The sequence below is a fragment of the Periplaneta americana genome, chromosome 9 (assembly GCF_040183065.1).
Source record: "Periplaneta americana isolate PAMFEO1 chromosome 9, P.americana_PAMFEO1_priV1, whole genome shotgun sequence".
Classification (NCBI taxonomy): Eukaryota; Metazoa; Arthropoda; class Insecta; order Blattodea; family Blattidae; genus Periplaneta; species Periplaneta americana.
This window is the reverse complement of record NC_091125.1, coordinates 81,936,120-81,950,668: the sequence shown is the minus strand read 5'-3', so window position 1 is coordinate 81,950,668 and position 14,549 is coordinate 81,936,120.

Genomic DNA, 14,549 nt, shown 5'->3' with positions numbered 1-14,549 from the left:
TGACCAGTGTGGGATGAAGATAAATGAAATAAGACGAAGAGCATGGTCATAGGAAGAAAAATACAAAATATAAACTTGCGAATTCTAAATGAGGCAGTAGAGCAAGTAGACAGGTTCAAATACTTGAGGTGTACCATAAGCAGTAAAATGAGCTGCAGCCAGGAAATCAAAAGGAGGATAGCAATGGCAAAGAAAGCTTTTAATAGAACAAGGAGCATCTTCTGTGGACATCTGGAAAAATAACTAAGGAAGAAACTAGTGAAGTGCTTTGTATTGAGTGTGGCATTGTATGGGGCAGAAACATAGACATTACGACGGAGTGAAGAGAAGCGAATAGAAGCATTTGAAACGTGGATTTGGAGAAGAATGGAATGTGTGAAGTGGACAAACAGAATAAGAAATGAGGCTGTGTTGGAAAAAGTGGGTGAAAAAAGACTGATGCTGAAACTGATCAATAAGAGGATAAGGAATTAGTTGGGTCAGTGGTTGAGAAGAAACTGCCTACTGGAAGGAATGGTGAACGGGAGAAGAGTTCGGGGCAGAACAAGATATCAGATCATAGACGACATAAAGATATAGTACATCGATCATATGAGAAAACGAAGAGGAATGCAGAAAATAGGAAGAATTGGAGAAAATTGGGTTTGTAGTGAAAGACCTGCCCTTGGGCAGAACAATAAATGAATGAATGAGTACTGCAGGTATTAAAAGAAGAAACTTTACAAATATATAAACAAAAACTTTTTTTAAGAAAACTAATGTTACAGATATACAGGGTAATTCAGGACCTCTGCATTAAGCTCTGGGGATCGACAGATCTCGCAATGAGGATCATTAAAAAAGAAAACTACTCAAGTTCTTCGATGCATCGTTTAGGAACTAATCAAAATCGAAATAAAGACAGGTTTTGGTGACTAACAATAAAATTATTAAATGAATTACTTTTCAAGTATGTTTGCTGAAAAGTTACAGGTTTATTACTTCACATGTTCCCCCCAAAAATGTTTGCTGAAAAGTTACAGTTGTTCAAAGTGTGTACCTTGAACCTGACTACATTCATTACACGATTACACCATCGTACCAGCGGTTATCGACCTGTGTCGAATATGATAAGAAAAGCAGCTAATACTCACATAGTCGGTTCCTCTCTGGTGTCAATTCGAGTGGTTTATTACTTCACATGTCCCCCCCAAAAATGTTTGCTGAAAAGTTACAGTTGTTCAAAGTGTGTACCAAGAACCTGACTACATTCATTACACGATTACACCATCGTACCAGTGGTTATCGACCTGTGTCGAATATGATACAAAAACCAGCTTATACTCACATAGTCGGTTCCTCTCTGGTGTCAATTCGAGTGGTTTAATTACTTCACATGCCCCCCCCCCTAAAAAGATTAAGAACGTAAAGTCGGGTGATCACGCTGGCCATGCAACAGGTCCAGCTCTCCCTATCCATTGCTCCCCGTATATGTTGTTCAGATGTGCTAGTACAACGAGGTTGAAGTGCGTTGGCACGTTATGTTGAATCACATGTTCCCTCACATCGTGAAGGGTACATCCTCCATGAGCAGCGGAAGCGTGTTCCGAAGAGCGCTCCATTCAAACGGAGCAGCAAAATGACAGGACACTCGTAATCCGTTCGGAAGGGTACTTGCAGAAATAAATGAATAATTCATTTCGTAATTAATTGTAAATGTCACTAAAATTGCCTTTTTATCGATGTCGCGTACCTCCTACACGAGGCATCTGAGAACATGTGTTATCTTACGAAAAATTATTCTCATTACGAGATCTGTCGATCCCCAGAGTTTGTTGCAGAGGTCCTGAATCAACCTGTAGAAACATAAAAGTATTTTTTGAAGTACAACACTATCAATGGAATAGTACATACAATGAAACATTAAAAGGAACTCTTCATATGTTAATACAGAACAGAACATCCTGAAAATCCATCCGCATATTTGGTAATAGAATAATTGCAGTTTTCCTGTACTACAAATTACAGGAAGAAATGTTTCATATATTTATAAGTTATATTTATTCTTAATTCGGATAAATTTTTCTCTTTTTGTTTGTGTTCTTTTCTTAATAAACGTTACAAATCTGGAGCTATGTCGCAGATGGCACTTTTGAATTCAAAAATCAATAAAGTGTTCTGAAAACAGTTCTTCATCAAATCCTCCAAGTAGATGTTGAACAGGGTAGATGATAAAGGGTGCCTTGTCGTACTCCTCTCCCTATTTCACTTCCTTCTGACATTTCTTCTCCTATCCTGACTTTGACTCGTTCTTTCATATAAAGGTTACTGAACAGCCTCCTGTCTTTAAAACCCACGTCTATTTTCTGTAGGATGTCCATCAGTTTTTTTTCAATCCACTCGGTCAAACGCCTTTCCTAAGTTCACAAATGCTATATAAGCTAAACTTCTTTATTCTTCTCTAGGTATCTTTCGCCAATTGTTCGTAGTAGTCCAGTTGCATCCCTTGTACCTTTTCCATTCCTGAAGCCAAATTGCTCTTCTTCCAACTGTTCTTCCATTTAGAATATAAACGTCGATTCAGTATTCGCAGAAGAATCTTCGCCGAGTGTGATATCAGGCTGTTAGCCCTGAACTCCTTACATTTCTTGGCATTATTTTTATTCGGTATTTGAAGCAACACTGTCTCTGTAAAATCTTCAGGTCATTCGCCTTTCTCATATATTTCGTTGCATAATGATAGAATTTGCTTCTTGTCTTCACCCAAGTATTTCACTAACTCAATGGGGATTCCATCAACTCCTGTTCCTTTCTCATTCTTCATTTCCCTAAGCGGTAGTTCAGTTTCTTCTCTCAAAAGAGAAAATCCTCTTTCGTCTTCTGATATGGTTGCTTCGTCTTCTATGGCTAACTTATCTGGACGATTCCCTGCCTCATATAACTCTTCTACATATTTCGTCCATGTGTTCAGTATTCCTTGTTTGTTTGTTATTTCATTTCCTATTTCGTCTTCTGTCAAACCACATAGATTTTCTGTTTTTATTTGTGATTTCCAAACATTTAACTTTACGGTACATTAAATCATATCTTCCATATTTATATAATTTTGGAAATTATTGAATAGAAATAGAGTACAATGTTGCCGAGATACGTGCCTAAAAATTTAAACGAATTCCTAAAAGAGAATTGAACATCATTATAAAATATATACTGTACGTGCATATAAATTTCACCGATTTTTTGTACTTCAATTTGTATCTGCTATGTTTCGCAAACCTGTTTTATTCGCACCCCTAGTTACGGGGGCCGCTTGTAGCTCTCTCTGTCTGCTTGTTACGGCCGCCTTTGTGCGTGCTTCGTCTCCAATCTGCACCCCCTCAAGACAAACACGAGCCTTCAGGGAGTCAGTTTTCTGTCATCTTCAGTTTGTTTTTCTAATGAGGCCCCAGCGCGTTCTTGATGAATGGGGCTAGGCCAAACAGTGGTGGAAATTCACCTTCCTCTCCCTCTGTTCACCATATACATTGAATAGACTACTGATTGCAACCCAAGCTTGTCCGAATTGAGGCATAACAAATGACTGTCAGTGGCGTTCGTCGCCTTAAAAATGCAAGAAAGTAACGAACCCTGGTTTTCTTGAAAACTATACGACAAGGAAAAGGATTGCAGTTCTGTTGCTTCAGTATATAAATTTAAATAAACTGAGTCCTAAACTCATAATCAAATAAACACTTAACTAAAGTCAGAATCAGAGTAACGCAGGTAAGCCTCATATTTCAGGCTATATTGGACGTAATTTCCATTCTTACTAAAACATGGAGAAGAATTTATCTTCCGTCCATGGGACTGGATGTTTGTCTGCTGTCTTGTGATTGTCGTGTGATATCTCTGCAGTGGCCCTATGTCATGCTAATCGCATGCCGAGGAAGGAGGGTGGCCTCCCCTACCCACAGTGACGTGTAAGATGAAATAGGGGTCGGTTAAACAGACAAAGAAAGAAAGGACTAAAAACACAATCTCGTGATGTTAATCTCATATTGTGTCTTGATTTAGTTTGAGTATATTTATTAAATAAATAAATAAAAATAAGGAAATACATACATAGGGACTACATAAATACATAAACAAGCAAGCAAACAAAGAAACAAATGGACAAATGAACAAAGGGACAAATAGGCAAATAGACAAATAAATAAATTAGACAAAGAGATAAAAAATAAATAAACAAATAAATGAATGAATGAGTGAATGAATGCGTAAATAAATAAATAAATAAATAAATAACTTAATTTGCAAATATATTATGAATAGGTAAAACAATCCGTGGCGCGAGCAGCCCATTAAGAGTCTAAAGCCATCCATCCGGCGCTGGCCACACTTCCACAAACCTCAGAAGAAGTAAACGATCATATAGCCAGAACGGAGATATTGTGTGCTCAGCACGAAGACTCCTTAAACCATTAAACCTAGTTTTTCGAAACCAGATTTCGCTAGCTAGCGTAGCTCCCCAAATTTATTACGATGCTGGGTGGAAACCAATGACGTGCAGTCCACCCAAGCCACACAAGCACGGCTTGGGCAGCACTGATTGATTATAAGAATCACGATATCTACGTAAATCCATGATTAAACTTCCTGTTTATTTAATCATAAAGTCCTTAAACGTTTCTAAATACGTTTTGTTAATTGTAAGTCGCGTGATGGGGCATGCACATACTGTGTTCCCGAGCTGGCACCAGCGTGCCAGCAGTGCTGAATGTAGGTTAGCATGGAAGTTGCCATGACAACCCACGTCATCATAACTTCTAACCAATGAGGGACGCCTCACGAGACTGTAGTAGATGCATATACCCCAAGCAGCTGGTAGCCTGCCTGGGCTGGCTGTGTGCGCGATGTCGAATGAGTGTAAAACATGCTGTTTCTCTCGAATTTGTTTGTACCGGTACTTTGTAGTTATATTGTGTACGTGTATATAAGTGTAATAAAAAGTTTTGATTATGTCTGGTAATAATAATAATAATAATAATTTAATTCAGCAACAAAAGCTAAATACAGTAATTTAACTAAAGCAATACGGGATCACGATGTTGCTATTGCACATATTCGTGCTTTTAACGCACTCGCGACTTTTGGAATTGTGCATATTGAAACTGAGCAAAGTGACCAAACACAACAAAGTATTATTCTACATAATAAAAAGGTAACACGCAATACAGACATTCTGAAAGGGCTTATAAACGCCGTTTGTTTACTTGCAAAACTTGAACTTTCATTTAGAAGAAACGGTAAGTCGAAAATATCCAACAACCGCGGTAATTATTTAGAACTTTTGGACTATACCGCCCAGTACGACCCTCTTCTAAAAAATCACTTGGAGATATCTACAGTATTCAAAGGTGTATCAAATCGTATTCAGAATGATTTAATTGAATCTGCTGCCAGTGAACTTAATAAGGAAATTAAACAGCAATTACAGAAATCAGATTTTTTTTGCCATATTAGCTGATGAGACAACTGACGTCTTGAATAAATCACAATTTTCTCTCATTTATCGATATACGATTGAAGGAAGGGTGGTAGAGCGGTTTGTGTGCCTCCGTGGTGTGAGGACAAAACAGTGGCAGCACATTCTGATCTTATTTTTAAGAGTTATTCAAGACTTTTCAAACTGCAGTAAGAAAATTGTCGCACAGAAAGAAGTGCAGTGATGGCCTCTTCATTACATAGTTTCAAGCTAATATTAAGGCGTCTTTTCCACAAGCTCTCTTTGTTCACTGTTATGCACACTGTTTAAATTTAGCACTGTCCCAAAGTGCTTCAAGTACTTCTAAATGCTGTATATTTTTTGCTACTCTTTCTGGGTTTGCAACGTTTTTGTCCAAATCATCAAAGCGCATAAAATTTCTTGATAAATTTCTGGATCGACGATTATTAGGCCTACCACATGTTTCCCCAACAAGATGGAATAGCTCGTCACGACTTACCAATACTTAGAGTAGTCTTCTATAAGGCAGTAGTTGCAGTAGGCCTAATCTTATAGATTTTGTAAAAAAACGGGTTCAAAAAACCAACGTATTTTTATAATTAATAATGTTATAAGTATTTGAATCAAATATAAATAGTAAGAAGGAAAAGAAAACTTGACTACGCGGCTGCTTGGGTAGTCTTTTGGGCCACTGCACGGCACTGTATATAATAAATGTAGAGTCTCAGCGATTTGTAATTCTCATGACTCCTTGGGTGGTCATGTTCTTCTAGGATGACGGCGTCCCTGTACATTTCAGCAGTCATCAAAATCTCATATGCCCCAAACGATGGATAAGCCGCGGTGTTCAAGTGTACTGGCCACCAAGGTCCCCAGATCTTATTCCTGTCCAGTTTTGTCTGTGGAGGTGGATGAAAGACGAAGTGTACAAAAACAAAGTAAACAAGGAACGAAATGGTCGCTCGCAATATGAATAGTGCTGCCTTCATTAAAGAACAGCAAGATGTTCTCAGAAGAGCAACACTTAGGCTATTGTCAATAGAATAGGAAAGTTCCTTGAATTCTTGAAATGTATTGAGACCATGTAAATAAGCAATAAATTCAATCATTAAGTCATTTGTATTTCGTTTTTGCCACTTGTAGTGCTTGTTGTACGTAATATTCAAACAGCTGTGTCTCTGCAGCCATTGATAATTGGACACCAGTAGCGGCCGTGACCGAAATCTTCGGTGAGGCCTGATGAAAGTAGTTTAAGTTGACTACCTCTCAAACTAAATGTTTATTATTGATGGTATTAATTACGATTGCCATTATTATTATTATTATTATTATTATTATTATTATTATTATTATTATTATCATCATCATCATCATCATCATCGAGATAATTAATCGAATATGCGTACTGTTTGGCAATACTGTAATGTCAAGTTCTAACTTTATTTCTAAAGGTTATTTTTTTTAGTTTGTTATTTAACAACGCTGTATCAACTACTAGGTTATTATGAATTGATGATAGCGAGATAGCATTTGGCGAGATGAGGCCGAAGATTCGTCATAGATTACCTGGAATTCACCTTACGATTAGGGAAAACCTCGGAAAAACCCAACCAGATAATCAGCTCAAGCGGGGATCGAACCCGCACCCGAACGTAACTTCAGACCGGCAGACGAGCGCCTTAATAAAGGTTATTGTGATAGCCTAACATGCAGGAATCAAATTAACAATTGATATCATGCGTGTACTTGAATGTTAATTGTGTATCTGAAGCGAGTGTACAGGCTCTAGGCAGGTCGGTAGCGCGTGTTGATTTTAAGTCAACATAGACTTGTAGTTGAACTCCCTGCTTGCAGACCAAGTTTGAAATTTTGTCCGGTCGTCTATAAGGCACGTACGCCCAACATTATGATACTCGAGAAGTAAGAAACTATGATACAGTTCCAGGCACGAACCTAACCCCAACCGCATTCGTCATGTAACATTTAATTACGGAAGTTTCGTTCCCATGAATGATAGCTAATTCCCTTTCTCTGCCTTTATTTAATCTTCTGACTAAAGACAAAGGTTTTCACTTTATTTCCGAGTCACTTGTTTTATATAACAGTATATTGAAAGTTAATGCATTCATTATAACACATATCAATTGTAATTTGTAAATTTGTACTGTCTGACCATTAAAATTTACTGAATACATATCTCTTTGCTCTTGCTCTCGGCCACTTAAAAAACCTAAGCGTATACATTTACAGGCACTCCTCAAGGCTATGATGCGATATCAGGAGTTGAATCCCAGTTCATCTCCTGCGGGGTTATTACAACAGCAGAAGATTTTTTTCGTAATTTCCTAGAATCAATGGATGATACCATGACGTCACTCATGACGTCGTGAAAGATTTTGTAATCTATACGGTGACCATATTGGGTTAAAATAATATAGGCCTAGTCCAGGGATACAGAACTGGCGAGAGAGGAGTGGAAAGCATGGGGAAAGCGTTGGTTCCCCGTCCACAGTCAGCCGGCGTTGATGACGTATCTGTGGCCCACACGCAATCACAAAAGACAGACACTGAATACAAATCCTATCCCCTACCAAGTCAATGACGCGGGGATGGAAGTAACGGGTGAGTGACGTATCCGATGAGTGACGCAACGCCACAATTGCTGCCCTGTTCTGCAAGCCTCACTTAGTCGTTATTTTCTTTTCAAAACATAGCATATAATATAAAAAAACAAATAAATCCGTGGCGCAAGAGCCCATTAAGAGCCAGGGGGACCAACCGACTACTTGTGTCACGTCCAGATCCTTCCGCAGAGTTGAATGATTATCGAACCAGAACGTAGGTATCGTGTGGTTAGCACGATGATTTCCTCAGCCGTTAGAGTTGGTTGTCGTAACAGCATTTTTCTATTTATTGTATCTTCCCAAACAACATATATTACAGCCTATACAAATTTAAGTACAACATTTTAGGGGTCTACGCCCCTTAACTGCAAAAAATTCACTGTACCAACAAACTTTCACACATAATAATAATAATAATAATAATAATAATAATAATAATAATAATAATAATAATAATAATAATAAACATACATGAATACATGACAAAAAAATCGTAAAATTTTACACAACAGAAAAGTTGAAAGAATATGCATACAACAAATGAAGAAATATTATTCACCCAAAACAAAACTCAAAATCACAACCATAATCACAAACCGTTTTAATATATTTTATATCAACTTCGACACATTCGACTTCCAATACACAATAAAACCACACATCTACGCATAAATCAATGCAATATTCTGTTGAGTAGAAACTTACAAGAATCAAACCATACATTTTTTGTAATACTTGGCCTCTTTCCACAAACATCACAAATAAATCCGTAGGGCTAATTTAATTACGTTCCTGAGATCACTCGGAAATCTTTACTTTTCGCTTAGTTCCACAATCTACAAAATCATATACAACTACGATAGAATAATTTCATAGAACCTTCAAAAATCATGATGTTGTCTGACAAAAATACCTTAAAACGGCAGGTAAACAGAATCCGAAACGAAGGCAGACCGGTGAATCCTCGACAACTTGCAGATATACAGGTAACTGGACAATTGGACATTATAGACTTACACTTAATGGTGACAATTTTTTGATACACGATTCAGGACGAGATGATCCAGAACTCATCTTAATATTCAACACTGTGCAAAACCTCCAGTATTTATCAGTCTCACAACATACTGCGATGGAACTTTTCGTGTTGCCCTTCCACTGTTCCTCCAGTTATTTTTACTCTGCACGGTAGTTTACAAAGTCATATATGACTTAACATCAAGAAAAATTTAAGACACATACAGATGTATATATCAGGCAATTGTGGAAAATGCACGACACAGACACATAACCATCGCACCTCAAAGAATTATAAGAACTTTGTATCGGCAGATATGCAGGTTGCAAGACTTGCATTTCCCAGAGTTGAGATTAAAGACAGTCTGTTCCACTTTTCACAATCATTGTGGAAGCTCATTACAACAATGAGGCTGCAGAGGGAATTATTACAACTGGCAGCCAGGTGAGTAATATTGAAGACACCTTGGATTTCATAGCGGAACGTTGTGACGATAACTTATAGGAGTTAATAGATTATGTGGACCAGGTATACGTGACCGGTATACGTACTCGAGAAAGGCGTAGAGTCGGCCACCAGTATTTCCTCCGGAAATATGAAATGTGTATAATGCGTGCGTACTGGTGAACAACGCACAATTTTTTTCAGTGGGAGGGTGTCATAAGAAGTTTCAGAAATTAGTATCTGCGAAACTCTGGAAATTGTTGGACAAGTTAAAAAAGGAACAGCATGATAATGAACAGGATATTGTACGCCTGCTTGGAGGGCAAAGAAACATAAGGCCTCTCCTGAATAAAACATACATCAAGAACCAGGAGCAAATCGTGTCCATTGTGGGAAGATACCAGGTCTACAAGACCAGAGGACAGTTGGATGTTTATTTAAGGACACTGACCTACAAACTGAAGATCAACACCAGTAAGCGTGCTGCTGCGAGTGGTATTGAAGAGGAAGAAATGGAATAATAATAATAATAATAATAATAATAATAATAATAATAATAATAATAATAATAATAATTTAGAATATGCCATTAGGAAAGTTCAGGATAACAGGCAGGGTTTGGAATTGAACGGGCTACATCAGCTTCTTGTCTATGCAGATGACGTGAATATGTTAGGAGAAAATACACAAACGGTTAGGGAAAACACGGAAATTTTACTTGAAGCAAGTAAAGCGATCGGTTTGGAAGTAAATCCCGAAAAGACAAAGTATATGATTATGTCTCGTGACGGGAATATTGTACGAAATGGAAATATAAAAATTGGAGATTTATCCTTCGAAGAGGTGGAAAAATTCAAATATCTTGGAGCAACAGTAACAAATATAAATGACACTCGGGAGGAAATTAAACGCAGAATAAATATGGGAAATGCGTGTTATTATTCGGTTGAGAAGCTCTTATCATCCAGTCTGCTGTCCAAAAATCTGAAAGTTAGAATTTATAAAACAGTTATATTACCGGTTCTTCTATATGGCTGTGAAACTTGGACTCTCACTCTGAGAGAGGAACATAGGTTAAGGGTGTTTGAGAATAAGGTGCTTAGGAAAATATTTGGGGCTAAGCGGGATGAAGTTACAGGAGAATGGAGAAAGTTACACAACACAGAACTGCACGCATTGTATTCTTCACCTGACATAATTAGGAACTTGAAATCCAGACGTTTGAGATGGGCAGGGCATGTAGCACGTATGGGCGAATCCAGAAATGCATATAGAGTGTTAGTTGGGAGACCGGAGGGAAAAAGACCTTTAGGGAGGCCGAGACGTAGATGGGAGGATAATATTAAAATGGATTTGAGGGAGGTGGGGTATGATGATAGAGACTGGCTTAATCTTGCACAGGATAGGGACCGATGGCGGGCTTATGTGAGGGCGGCAATGAACCTTCGGGTTCCTTAAAAGCCATTTGTAAGTAAGTAAGTAAGTAATAATAATAATAATAATAATAATAATGGTTTATTTTAGTTGGCAGAGTTAAGGCCGTCAGGCCTTCTCTTCCACTCAACCAGCAAAAAGTATACATACATATGCATGAACTTACAAAGAATTCAACAATTTGATTTAGATAAGAGCTACATGTATATAAGAGTTTTTTACGAATTAAACAACAAAATACTATGAACTATTAATTAAACACTGAAATACAAACTATGTAGCAGAATTAAGCTAAAATACATAGAATGTTAATATATTTCAAATAATGTTAGATAATAGAAAGAGATTATTATGAGACAATTTTGAAAATACAACACTATCAGGATGCATGTCTAAAGGAAGGAGTAACAATGTAGACAGTGATAGTTTAAGTCAGTATGATTGGGGTGAAATGCTAAGAAGGTTATCTTTTAAGCTGTTTTTAAAAGTGTTTATTGTCTTGCAGCCCCTAATACTTTGTGCCAGGGAATTCCATTGTCGTTAGGTGGATACTGTAAAAGACGATGTACTTACTCAGTAAATTCCTGTGTAATTGCTTACAATAAAAAGAATTATTCCTTCCATTTCATTTTATTTTGAGGTATAATGACCGAATTAGGTACCAATATGCCATAATTACCCAAAAAGTCATTACCAATATGCAGTGACCCAAAGATAAGTGACCGAAAAAGCGTGGCACAAGTGCCAGGTACCGATATATCTGTCACCTGTCTGTCTGTTTACCGAAAACGTGGGACAGAAACAACCGTTAATCGTCTACAAATATCCAAAAACCTCGCACGTGTTCGATCACCGTGAATGTTTCAAATCCCACCGTGTTTTGTGTATAGATTTCTGTATTTCACAAGTTAACATTTTCTGTCGGATTATGTGGTGTCCTTTCCGTTGCAAACTATGAGTGAATGAGCACTGTAGTATATTAATTGTTGAATAATTTCAAGCACATGAGTATTCTTAGTTTTTCAGTACATTTCCGATTTACTATTATTATTATTATTATTATTATTATTATTATTATTATTATTATTATTATTACACAAAGTAGTCTTGCAGGAATGCCTTCAGCAGAGCACAGGTGGTTGACGCGAATGTTTTGGATCTTTGTTGATGCAAAGTTTGTAGATTAACCCTGGCCCGTGCACACAGTTGCGGAACAGCCTACAGCTGCAAGGGTAAAGGCTAAAAACTTGGCGTGCAAGTAAGTCGGGGGGACTTGTGTCGCGTAAGTGAATTACTGCTGATACAAGTTTACTTCGACATCAAACGTGGCGCGATCTGGCGCCGAATTATTGGAATGCTGCAGCACGAGGAGGTGTTGCTCACAAGGAGAATGCGTAAGCAGCTGCGGAGTGGCGGACTCCCGAGGGGCGCCGCCCCTTGCTGCCTGTCTCACACACAGGCTGCCTCGCTCCCGTGTTCTTTCCTGCCTCGATTATTTACTAACTCTGCGTAATCACACCGGTACCTTCCTTGATCGTGGAGAGGTTGGGTAAATGCTCGTCTCTAGGTGAGTGCTTGGATCAAGGGTTCAAACACGGCCCAAGGCAGTGAGGTTTGAGGGTGTTAAATATTTGGCATGGTCTTCTTCTGGAAGAAAGTAAAACTAGAGGACTAGTGCAGTAGATATTCTGTACGTGAGACAATTATATCCCTGAAATAGTAGGTTCATTTACAAAGCAACATTCACTAGTTGAGGACCTCCGCTGAGAGAGTGATTTAGACCTTCGGCCTCTCATGCAGGTGTTCAGAATTCGAGTCCAGGACAGGCCTTGGATTTTTCATTGTTCTCACGCTTACTCACGTTAGGCATCAACATCACTCCGTGCGATCTCCATTTTATTTTATAAAATTTCACAGCATTCCTCGATCGCCGACTAGCCGAACACTGAGAGGCTGTTCTTGGAATTAGAGGGGCTCTCTCCTCATTGCTTGACTTTCGTTTCTGGCTGAGTGAAAGAGAAAGTGTAATGGCCGTAAATCCACCAGAATAAATAGATAAATGAATAAAATAAAAATAAATAAATAAATAAATAAATAAATAAATAAATAAATAAATAAATAAATAAATGAGTTACTGGTTGACTTGACTGGTTAACTCGTTAACCGATTAACTGAATAAAGGAATATAAATTTTGAAAAAAAAAATTGATACTGACAAAATGTGGTCCTGTAGTTTCTTGTGACTTGGGTTTTGAAATCTGATCTAATATTCCTAAAGTACTTAAAATCATACATCTTAATATGCAATCTAGCGTGACAGATAATTGATATATTTTTTTTTTACTATTTAATTATCTAGTGCTATTCTGCTTCTTGTGACCAATATTTTGTTACAAATACGATTTTGGGAATTTTAAATAGAATTCCCTTATGAAAATAAACTTATACAGTATATGTATATTATACATTAATTAAAAATGATTAGTTTATATTTGCCTGTGATAATGTATTAAAAGAGGGTTGCCAGATTTTAAAAATGTTAAAGAGGGACATTTTACTGCAATTGCTACTATACAAGCGACATAATAATAATGATCATGATGATTATAATATAAATAATAATAATAATAATAATAATAATAATAATAATAATAATAATAATAATAATGCATTAATACAGTGTAGCCTATGTATGTATAGAATAATATTAAATAATTACGTTTCAGCATTTTAAGGATTAATTACATTTAATTGTTATAATTTACAATGTTGTGAGCCACCGGCGTAGCTCAGTCGGTTAAGGCGCTTGCCTGCCGATCCGGAGTTTCGTTCGGACGCGGGTTCGATTCCCGCTTGGGATGATTACCTGGTTGTCTCTTTTCCGAGGTTTTCCCTAACCGTTAGGAAAATATCAGGTAATCTATAGCGAATTCTCGGTCCCATCTCTCCAAATGCCATCTCGCTATCACCAATCCCATCGATGCTAAATAACCTCGTAGTTGATACAGCGTCGTTAAATAACCAAGTTAAAAAAAGTTACAATATTGTGATATTTACTGTGACAATTTAGTATAAAAATATTTTTGTGTTAAGTAACATCTAGATTAACATAAAATATTAATGTAGGAGAGTATTCTCTTAAATGTGCATGCCCCTCAAGTCTCACTGCATGGTGCATTATTTTGTTTCGCGTTGTGCGCTAATTTTTAATTCCGCTTAAGAATGGGGAGTATCTTAAAAAGCGGGACACACTGCGTCCCGTGACGGGTATGAGAGAGAAACGGGAAAATTTCCTGAAATTCGGGAATGTCCCGCCATATCGCGACATCTGGCAACCCTAATTAAAACTAGCATTGGACTGTATCCATATCCCACCCCGAGATAATTTCATTTATGGTAACGGTCTGAATTCTGTTGTGTTAGATGATAACTTATGTAACATCATCCAGTTGATTAGCTCACTCAATTCCTCCTCATCTTGCTTGAGTTATCCTCGAAACTAACTGATTGTTCGTCGATGACACAGCCCAGGGCGAAATGAAGTACGTTTAATTTATAACGACGC